We start from the raw sequence: 12402 nt of genomic DNA on the forward strand, positions 1-12402 counted from the left end.
GGCAATTTTTTAAATCAGTTTACTTGCGCCCGGCGCATTTCTGTTTTGAGCCCGGCGCTACAAGTTCCAGAGAGCTTTTTAGGTGTCGCACGCCCGGCGCAATTCTGTTTTGCGCCCGGCGCAAGTTGCTCCAGAGAGTTTTCATTACTCTCTGCGCCTGGCGTTCGTGTTTCATGCCCGGTGCAGAGCACCCCTGGACCCCTTATGTGCTGTGTTTTAATTTTCTTTCTCTGTCTTGGGTTTAAGGATAGCTTCCTTTATGCTCTACTTGAACTGGCCATCCCTGTTTATCTGGCTATGCTCATTCCTTTCTGCCTGGAATTTCTTTTGTTAATTTTTGCAGATGGCCTCTTCCAGCAAACGCCCAAGACAAAGCAAATCTGGGCAAACTCCTCGCAAGCAGACTCGACCTTATTCTGATCTCTTCCTCACTGAACGAAATGAGAAGCACTTTGAGTCAATCAGTGCGAAGAAGTTTATTCTTGAGAGACGGGTCGAGTTAGAGCCAGATGAGGCCCCTGAGTTTCAGGCAGAGCTGCGCAGGCGCCAATGGGACAAGCTCGGTTCCTATCCACTTCCGGCCAACATAGCTGTGGTCAAAGAGTTCTACACTAATGCTCTGAGACAGGAGGGCCTTGCCCCATTCACTAGCTATGTTAGGGGTGTGCATGTCCCCTTTGACGCTCGAACGATCAATGAATTTCTGGGGACTACACTGAGGGACGATGAGCAGAATGAGTACGGCAACTTCAGTCACACTACTATGGATCCTGATGTGGTTGAGGCTGCCATATGTATGCCGGGACGTGGGTTCCACAGGAACCGAGCTCAGCAACCTCTGCACGTGAAGCGCAGGGATCTTCTACCGGTGGTTAGAATTTGGTCAGCCTTGGTGCATGCTAACATTCTCCCGTGCTCTCACGTTTCTGACCTGCACTGGACCCGGTCCATGCTTATGTACTGTATCATGACTCAGAGGATCGTGGATCTGGGGGGCATTATCTGCATGGAGATTTCTGGCTGTGCCAACTTTGCGCCTGGCTCCGCCCTTGGACATCCATCTCTCATCACGCAGTTATGCCAGTTGGCAGGTGTGGATGTCCACTCGCCGCCATTTGAGGGTCCTGGCAGAGCCATTGACAGCAGATACATCTCTACCTATTGCCAGGACCGCGCGCCACCAGCAGTCCCTGCCCCCGAGCCTATTCATGTTGCTGGGCCCTAGGAGGACGTGCCCATGGATGATGCTATTGTCCCAGACCCTCCACTCACTATCCATCAGCATTTTGACGCCTTGGAGGGTCGCATGGCCATATTCATGCAGCGACAGGAGGACCGCCTGGATACTTTTATGCAGAGGCACGAGGGCCAGATGGAGTCTCTCCACCGTGGACAGACCTTCATGTTTGATGCATTCAGGAGTTTCACGCTGCACTCTGCCCCTGATTACGAGTTCCCCACCATCGCTGATTATCATTCTTACACGGGGTGGCCTGGGGACCAGGCCTCTTTCTTTGGGGGGGTGGAGCTGCCGAGGATGCTGGAGTTGCTGCTAAGGAGGGTGGAGCTGACCCCGGACATGATGATGACCAGGCCCCATGATGGATGCAAAAGGAGCTTGACTTAGCTACTTTTTATTGTTTTTCTTGTCATTTATGTTTCAGTCTTTCCATTTCAGTGTTGAACTATTTGTGTCTCAGAACTCTGTTTTAGTTATTATATTTAGTTTCTGTTGGTGATTACTCTGGTTGGTTCCAATTTTTTGTTAATATTCTGCTTTAGCACGGGTTTTAATATTGTTGATACTCGCTTTGCTTGTGGTCGATTCTGGATTGTGGTCTGCTTGATTTTGGTGGTGTGTGTACCTTAAACATTTGCAAGTCACGTTAGATCTTTAGTTCATGACCAATTGCATACGGGTTTCAATGTTGATCATAGAATTGAGCTGAGTTTGATAATTTGTTGATGCATAGCCGGGTGAGGTTTAAGCCTAAATACTTATGAGTGAACTACGCTTAAGTTGCATGATAGACTTTGCTTGAGTTTCCCTGGTGGTCTACTTATGTTGTGTACTTAGGTGATCAAGGCATTCATATTTTCCCTTATTTTGCTAACCTCCTAAACCAAAAAGCCATTTTCACCTCTCACTTGACTCATACTTTCCTAAGCCCAACATCACACCTCTACTTGTCCCAAACCATGAAAAATTAACCATAACCTTTGCTTTGGTTAAGAGAGCAAATTGATGACATCAAGTAAGTTTGGGGGAGTTGTTAAATGGGAAATTTTGGGAAAAAGGAAGTATGTGGTCAACTATCCAACAAAAAAAAAACAAAAAACAAAAAACAAAAAAAAAACAAAAAAACAAAAATATTAGGATGCAAAAGTGTAAATATGCATCTTATAAAGGCTAATGGCTTGGATCCGAGAAAGGGCATGTGTGCTAAATTGTTGTATTGGGGTAGGGAGAGGGATATCATTGTAAAAATTTCAATTGCTCTCTTAAGCCATAGCACCCTCAATTCTTGAAAAACCATAAGACTGCTACTGCTTGACCCTGCTTGACTCAGATTGCCCTAGTAAAGACCTTGTGATAAGTGCCTGCATTTGTTTTACCACTGGTTTCATTTGGAAACGAAGAACAAAGTTGAATCATGTGGCGTGAGTAGTAGACTAGAGAGAAACACTCACCCTTATACACTAGTGTGCATAGAAAGAAACACTTTCCTAGTGAGAATGCATCTATAGATAGTCATTACTTTTCTCAGCTCTTTGATCTCTTTTGAAACCTTTGTTTGCACCTTGTCATGTTCCATTGCAATAATTATGACTGAAAATTCATTTAAGGTTCATGCTTGCGAAAAGAAAATACAAGTGAACTAGGATGTAGAACTTGACACACTTGCATTGTTTGTTATCTGCTAGATTAATTACCTGTTGCTTGAGGACAAGCAAGGTTCTAAGTTTGGGGGAGTTGTTAAGTCTCAATTATACCTCTTTTTGAATGAGATTTATTGAACAATTCTACTCATTCTTAACACCATTGCAAGATAATTGTTCCCTTTTTGATTCATCTTGTGTGCAGATATAGCTAACCCATTTTAGCTAACAATACCTTAATACACCTCATTTTTTGTGCAGGTATTGAGCTAGAGATTTGAGGATTGAAGATCTTTGGGATTGGAAACATAAGGAGCCAAGGAGTAGAGCAGAGTGGCTGCGCCGGGCGCAAGATGACGCTGCGCCGGGCTTGAGAAGAACAGAGCAGTGGACTTCTGGAAGTCATACATGCGTCGGGCACGAGACTCCACTACGCCGGGCGTGATCGAGGCAGAGAGTACCTCAAAACTCTCTGGAACGAATTGCGCCGGGCTTAATAGAGAATTGCGCCGGGCTTGCTCTAAGGCAGAGAATGCTTGAAAGCCTCTGGAAGACACTGCGCCGGGCGTAAAAAGTAATTGCGTCGGGCTTATACTGAGGCAGAAAGTGCTCAGAAGACGCTGCACCAGGCGCGAAGACTTAGGCGCCGGGCGCGAAATCCTAATCTGACCTCCCAAACTCGTATTTGAAGCCATTTTCGAGGGTTTCTCCCTCATTCACACATTGGACGAGTTTTAGGAGCTGTGGAAGGGATTCCCGGAGCTTGGAGTTGTTCGTGTGTGGGTCTTTCCTTCGATTTCTTCATTTCTCCCTTCATCTCTATTTTGTTTTGCCCTCAATTTTGAGTGGTTCCACCCATTTTTTGTGGGGTTAGATGTAACCAACGAATTCTAGTGTAATCCTAACGTTTTCAATGATATATATATATTTTCTTCATTCATTGTTGTGTTGTTTCTATTCTTAATGCTTGCCTTGGATTGATTCTCCTTGCATGATATAGGTTCCATGGGTATTGGAAAATAACCTTTGAAACTAGCTTTGAAACAAATGCCTAGTGGGAAATGTATCTAGGAATGGAGCTTGGCCCATTAGTAGTCTTAAACCCTAGCCCGTAATGCGGGTGTAGATATTGGATACTCAAGGGATTGATATTCAATATCCACACCTAGGCTCTTGCTCTAAGGGATTAGGTTTGAGTAAACTATTGGGTTGACTAAGCAATGAATTTAACAAGAGATTAAGGATTCATTAGTTTAACGTTTGGTGAAATCTGACCCCACAACCTCACAATACCACAATATCATTTCTAACCTTTTCCACTCACAACCAAATATTTTTATAATTTTCATCCAGTAGTCATGATCTTTAATTCACATTCACATGACAAACTACAAATTGGAATCATTCTTTACTCACGAATAGTCAATAAATGCTTATGTTACCTTCTAATCCCTGTGGATACGATATTTTTACTACTTGAACGGCCGGTATACTTGTCGTGTTTGAGACCGTTAATAGAATCTAACTGATTTATAGATTAAAACAAAAGTGTTTAAATGGAAATCTCAACATGTTGTCTGTTGGAATATTGGGGGTTAGGGTTGGTGTGATTTGTTTATTCCAATTTTTTTTGTATGAACATACTTCAATATTTAAGTGATTTCTCTTTGCACAATTAACCAAATAGTGTTCCATTTTTTTTGTCTAGAAAATAGACCTTTGGACTATATTTTAGACTCAAGAATCACATAAAAAAATGTTAAGAAATGACTATGTTATATGAGTTACAAGATGAGTCTTATGTTCAATATGCGATAAGTAACGTATGTAAATTATAAGCCTTGCGAGAACCGCTAAAGGACCAAATTTTATTTGTTGATATTCATAAAAGTTGTAGCTTTAGAAGTTAGCTTTCCAATGGCACTAGAATCATCTAAAAATGATGTTTAGAACTCATGTTATAATCAAATTAGTGAATAAAGGTCAAACTATCAAACTTAGGCTTAAATAATATGGTTTGTAATATTTAAAAATAGTAGATAGTAAAATCAACACTTAAGGTAAATATAAAAGTTGTAGATAATTATCTTACCTTTCTAATAAAATTAAGATCAACTTGATATTATAGTTACAACTCTAGATATTGCGGTGTCATAAAATCTTAAGATAATTAAGAAAATATAGTTTGAGCTGTAATGGTGAATTATTTTATCCTTTAAGTGCTCAATCTTAAGAATTGTTTGAAATACTAATACTAATAATTAAGAAAAAGAAAGTGTGAGAGGGGATAATTTTAAGATGCGTGATGATTGAGTTATGTTGAAGGTGTGAAATTATATTTATAAGACTTTGTGCTTGAGACTTTGTGCCTATATGTGATATGAGATGGTTGTGCATGATGTGATATGAAATGTTGATGTTTGACTTTAGAATGATTGTGCATCGTTTGAGACATTGGTGAATCATGAATAATAATGATGTTATGATGATGATGTATTGGTGATGATATGACAAAATGTGTAAGTACAAGTTGTGGTTTGACAATGATGAAATCAAAATAGGGCTTGGTATATTGTGGAGAAGCTCAAGCTATAGTTGGAAATAATGAAATCTAACCAAGGCTTGGCATATTATGGAGAAGTACAAGGTTAGGACATGGCAAAATCATTAAGATGGTCATTGCATTTGTTCTTGTATGTTGTGGTTTTTGTATAGAGTCCATTCATTACATACTTTCTTTGGTGAAGTGGTGTGAATCTATGCAGGAGGGTCTCTATGGTTATCTACCTAGATCTTGGGAGTGTTATAGTAAGGAGCTTCTAACAGGGGTGAGAGTTAACCACAATCAATTATAACACTTTGATTTGATCTTGGTAGATATCCCTTGATAAAGAGTAGATTTTGAGGGTCACCCGATGTGTGGTGATCCAATCCATGGCTCCTACACTGACTTGTATTGAGATTGGTACCATACATATGTAGAGTTAAGAGCATGTATCGCACAAGTATTTAGTTTTATGTGGAAGTTTAATTATAATGAATGTGCTGGTGTTGGATACACACACACACACACACACACACACATATACATATATATATATATATATATATATATGTATATATATGGGCAATGTTTGGATGTTTGTGTGTTAGTATTGTTCATATGCCTGGTATGTGGTATGTATAGATGTAATATATTCTCACTCCTTATTTTTTTTTGTTTGGATTGATCCTCCATTGAGTCTTCAGAACACTCATCTAAGCTTGATTTATACTAATCTTTTAGCCTTTTTCCTTTTTCTCATCTCGCTTGATTCACCACCCTTCAAAGCAATGGTGTCATTTGATTTGGGGTGTTCTTTGTTGTTTAAATGAACCTCATGAACTCTAAGAGCTCCAAGAAGTTCATCAAAAGTGAGAACTTTGAGATCTTGTGCTTCAGCAATGGCTATGGCCTTTGGCTCCTAGATATTAGGTAGGTTATCCAGGATCTTCAGATTGTTCTAAGCTCTAGAAAACTCAGTTCCTAGGTATTTTAACCCATTCAGAATTGTTTGGAATCTTCCAAACATTTCGTCAATGGTTTCGTTCTCCTTTATTGAGAACAACTCATAATGCCTCTAAATAATGGCAGCTCATTTGAGTCTGACATCCTTAATGCCCTCATGAGTTATCTTGATAGCATCCCATATCTTTTTTGCAGTAGAGCAGTTGAAGAACTTGTTGTACTTAGTTCCAGATAAAGAGCAGGAAAGTATGTATCTTGATTTAGTGTTTTGTTGCAAAACGTTGTAATCATCCTGAGTATATTGACTCTTAGGTTTAGTTACCTCAATGTCATCTTGGGTGATGATCCTCTAGAACTGGTACTAGGTAGACTTGATGAACACTTCCATCCCGTCCTTCCAGTATAGATAGTCATCTCCATTAAAGGCTGAAGGCCTTGTGAGAGAAACTCCTTCTGGCAAATAATACTGTCCTTCACTATTTCCTATTCTAGATCTTTTTCTTTTAGCACTGTTAGATGTTCAACCATGTCAAAGGTTGAGATCTAATACCAATTGTTGAAGAAAAAGATACACACTAGAAGGGGGGGGGGGGTTAAATATTGTATATCAAAAACTCGCGCTTTTGTAGTTAAATAGTAAAAGTTGTGACAAACGAAGTAGTGAAAAATCGATAGATGAAGTGGCACAAATGTTTTATACTAGTTCGTTTCAAACACAGAGACTACATCCAGTTCTCAATCCAATCAAATTGAGTTCCACTATCTTGTACAAGATACAAGTATTTTTTTCACAAGCCACTCTAGACTCAACACTAAGTATTCTTTCAACAAGCTTCTCCAAGTTCAAACCTAAGTATTTTTTCAACAAGCCTCTCTAGGCTCAACACTAAGTATTTTTTTGCACAAGCCTTTCTAGGCTCAACACTAAGTATTCTTTTGCACAAGCCTCTCCAGGCTTAACCCTTACAAATAAATTCAACAAGAGTTATAATGATAGTTTTGTCTCTTCTAGATGTGATGCTATTAAACTTAAGCATAGATAGTCTACAAAGAAATATTTACAAGAATTTCAATGAAGAGCTTCTCTGTAGTACTTCAACTTTGTAAATTTTGTATGCTTCTTAGTGATGATTTTTCTATTTACAACGCTTTTCTATTTTCTTTATAATTCCTCTCTCTCTACACACCCATGTTGATGTTTGAAGGCTTGATCCTTATATATTATCTTTTTAGAAGATAACCATTATAACAATGTTGGATTTAAATGTTCAGATTTGTTCACAAGTTACTTCGTCTATCTTCCTTGCTAATCCTAGATATTACCGTTGATTCATTTAATGCAAGTATTAAATGCTTGCTAGTGAAGTATGTATCTCTTATATGATCTAGGGAGCTACTTATCATCATTTTCTTCTATTTTGAGTTGTAGTAGAGTAGTGTCAGGACAGAGTAGTTAGGGTTGGTGTAGAGTAGTCTTTGCAGTGTCTTTTCCATGAAATTCAAGATTTTCTCTTTCTTTCCTAATGCAATGATTTGTCATTTCCTTTTGAAAAGCTTTTGTTATCTTTGAGGAAGCTCTTTTTTTTTGATCCGTTAAGGAATAAAAAAGCTAATGCTCCTTAAAGATTATTTTGTTATTCTAATGAGAAATAATGTGGCATTAATTTAGATGATGCACTTCATCTACATTTGTTCTTACAGACGAAATATGACATTTGCTTTGTTTGAGATAGTGTCCTGAGAAAATTTGTTTGTTATCATAAAAACTCATAACTACTCGAGGGATTCAAGATCGTCTTTTGATTCTATAAATTTCCTTTTTGATCTTACACATGTGGTACCAAATCTCCTCATCAACCTCTACTCATAATAGCTCAGGAGCCATGGAACAAGACCAACCATCCATGTAGGGACCACCAATCTATAGTGATCCCCCAAATCAGGACATCTGATGAGGATTTTTTTTCGCAATCTCTCCACTTGGCAAGCGGACCAAGTTTCGATATAATAATTAAGTATCGTCCTCAGGGATTTGAGAGTTTAGTAATTCTTGCTCTAATGATTTAAAAGAGGATGTTGTTATAATTGCAAATGAGTAAAGATAGAGTAAAACAACACAATAAAATGAAAGTAGTAAAAACAATGGTTAAGAAACAAGGATTGGTTCAGAAGTACTTGCTAACTCGTAGATCTTCTTAAAATAAATACGATTCTAATTTCATCATTTCCATGTTCACTTAGTAATCCAACAAGATTCCTCAAGGTTGAATCCTAAAGTCATTAATCTCAAAACATGATTCCTCTACGTTTTGAGTTTAACACTTTGCATTAAGAACACTGACTTGAACAATGTGACTAACCAAATCAAGTCTATTCCTAGAACGAGAAATGATTAAGTGCAAGATTCAGTTCGGGTTTTCAAAAATGTTTTCCAACTGGATTCAAAAACCAAAATCATACCACGGGTGATCAAACCGATCAAAGCATTAAGTAAAGAATCAAGCACAAATAATGAGATCAAAATGCATATATTTAAGAAGAAGAAGAGTTAGTAGTTACATCCAACCAATCCTTAATGGGTTTAGAAACACATGGCCATTACAGGATCAAGAGTGAAAAGAAGAAATTACAAAGTAAAGGATGAAGAAATGGAGTTGATCTTCGTTCCCAAAGGATTCAGCTTCCAAATCTTTGTTCTTCCTTTGTTCTTCCCTCTTCACGTGCTCCTCAATCTATTTTTCTTTGTATTTTTCGTGATGTCTTGTTTCTTGGCTTTTCCCCTCTTATATGAGCTTTAAAACAGGGGCAAAAAGTGATTTTTCCTCCCATAGCTGCAACTGTAAATCCACAGCTATAGCTGTGGAGAGTCCTTCAGAGTGAAGAAACTCTTGGCGCTGCAGCTGTAGCTCCACAGCCATGGCTGTGGAAACTCCTTCATGATTAAGCAACTCCTTAAGTTGTAGCTGTGAAACCATAGCTATGGCTGTGAGTCTCTGTGACTTTCCTTGATCTCCCAAGCCTCAACGCTCAAGCTATGGACCTACAGCTTTAGCTTCAAGTCTCTGGAACCAAAAAATGAGCATTCCAGATTTCCACAGCTATAGCTGCAGAACCACAGCTATAGCTGCAAGTTTCTAACCTTCACAATTTCTCCCCAGATTTCCACAACTCGAGCTCCAGATCCACAACTATGGCTGTGGATCTCTGCCTTCCTAAAAAACCTACAAAAAATGAGAAAATTCCTTAAGATTTTGCTACTACTCCTCTACTCTTTTAGTATAACTTGATTATTTAAATAAAGGGGGGTAAAATAACATATATAATATCTACAATTACCAAAAAGAGTACCAAAAGTTGAGTGCAAATCATGCATAAAAGACACTTAACAACATCTATTAAAGTCTTGTCAAAGTATTACAATTGACCATAGTTGCCTCCCATTTTTGTAAGAGGTTCTCTACCATAACACCCTTAGGGTGTAGGTAGATGACCTATGATATCCTACCTACACAAAACTTAACCTCCCTTTAATCCTTTAGTAAAAATGTGAACCATGGTTATCAAAAATAAGTTCCCTTCCCTTAATATAAACAATTGAATAATATAATCTTTAATTATAAAAACCTCACAATATATATATATATATATATATATATATATATATATATATTCATATAAAATAATTACCAATAGTTACTAAATTTAAAATATTTAATTATCATAAATATACTAAATAATAATAAAATAAATATTAATCAGTTCTTATTAATAAAAATAAAATATCAAAATTATTAATAAAATACCTATATTGTGTTTTATAAAGACAGGGTGTTACAGTGGGACTTCTTATATAGACACCCATAAAGATATATTGGGGGACATGTGCACTAGGAGAAATTTTTTTGAGTAGAGCTGGCAAAACGGCCCAGCCTAGCCCACGGCTTGGTCCACCTCAACGCACTTTTTAGTGAGTTGACTCAACCCAACCCACCAACCTCGATGTCTAAAATTTTTTAATCTAGTCCAGCCCATCATGAGTTGGTAGGCTAAATGGGTCAGCCCATCAATTCATCTATTTTTTTTTAAATTAATTTAAAATAAACTTCTATTTAAAATAATTTCTAATCTAAAGTAAAAATTGTCAAACTAAGTATCATGCATACAACATTAAACTTAAATTAAAAAATGTACAACTTTAAATAATAATATAAAAAAAAGTTCTTTCATGAGAGTGATTATTCATCAATATTAAACATCATTCGATGCTTAAGTAAATAAATTTATAGCAATTTCATGTTGTTTAACATCAACTTTATCTTTATCTACTAAAATAGTATCTTGTTAAAATAATACATATATAATAATAAATGGGTTAAGTGGATTGTCAATATATTGTGTTGATGGGAGTGTAAGTGGATTAGGTGGGCAATTCAACCCATCATGTGTTCAATCCGAGTGAGCCGGGTTGAAAGTGGATTAAGTTATATTTTTTGACTCATTATTAAAATTTTCACTTTTTTAACCCAACGCAACTTATTTTTAAAATGAGCCGATTTGACTAACAGACCAGAACCCATTTTCACACCTCTAATTTTGATTGGACTGGCACCACAGGTGTACTTTATCCTTTAGTGTCAAGAGGAAAATGAGATTTGCAGGTGTGGGGGTGCACAAATCCATTATAGTTAAGCGATTACAAAAGCAATTTTTTTTTATTTTATAAAAGTGTGATTAACACATAATCAACCTATATTTTTTATAAGACAAAATAATAGACACCATTCTTTTTTATTGAAGAAAGCGCGTATGTTAATTTCATGTAAAAGAATATAATATATTTTATTAAATTTTATTTTATTTTTTAATCAACAATAAATTTATTGATTAAAGTTTTATAATTGAGTATTATAACATTTCATTATCATTTTATTATTTTTTAACAAAAAAGTAGATCTTTAATATTTTAACAATCAGCGTGACATATATTTTCAATATGTAAGTGTAGCTATGGTGCGGTTTAAATACTATAGACTGTAGTATCATCGTACCGCATCTATTCCCATCAAATTTTGTGAATAAATACCAAATCCAAAAGAGTATACAATTTGTCATAAATATTGGTTTCCGTTATCAATATGATATGGGTACGTAGACTACTCATTCAATTGTGAATTCAGGAGCTTGTTTATCATCATATATATATACTGGGATAAAGGTGGTTGGAAAATAGTTTGTAAGAGATAGAGTAGTAGTTTAAATTCATCTATTGCTAAATAACAATATCAATTTAAGATCGTATGGATTGGATATTTTTTGTATTGTTTATTCTCATTCTCAATAATATTATATTTTGCTCATAAAAAAAATGATATGGGTAGAAGTACCATCTCTAATTAGAATACATATATATATCTTAGAGAGTGAGAATTCTTACTATCTATATTTTCTCAATTAGACATTTTTAATATTTTATGTCTTCTATCATCTTTTTTATATGTAAACATGATGTTATTAATTGATCTTTTATTCATTTTAAACTATCCTCTTTTATCCATCTCTAAATTAATAAAAACTCATAAATTTAGATAAAATATAAAAAAACTTTAATTTTTGATAATTTGATTAAATACTTATAAATAATGAGTTAATTACCCATATACTGTCAGTGTAAAGTTTTTTTATACTGGTAACCAACCATATCTTTTAATAGTGTCATGTCAGTTGCTTATTTAATAAAATAATAATAAAATAAAATAATTTAAAAAATATGATTGATTGTCAGTGTAAAAAAACTTTACACGGGCAATGTATGGATGATTAACTCATAAATAATTTACTATTTATGAATCAAATAAACTCATAATATTTTTGTTTCTACTTTTACGCAAACATTTCAGATCCATGCTAGCAAGTGTTTTAACTTTTAATTTTTTTATACAAATATGGTGTGTTTTCAACTACATTAGAAAAATGTTGTTAAATTATAAGTAAATGTAACTAATATATTTTTACAA

Source organism: Cajanus cajan, chromosome 1 (assembly GCF_000230855.2).
Source record: "Cajanus cajan strain Asha chromosome 1, NIPB_CcT2T_4, whole genome shotgun sequence".
NCBI classification, from domain to species: Eukaryota; Viridiplantae; Streptophyta; class Magnoliopsida; order Fabales; family Fabaceae; genus Cajanus; species Cajanus cajan.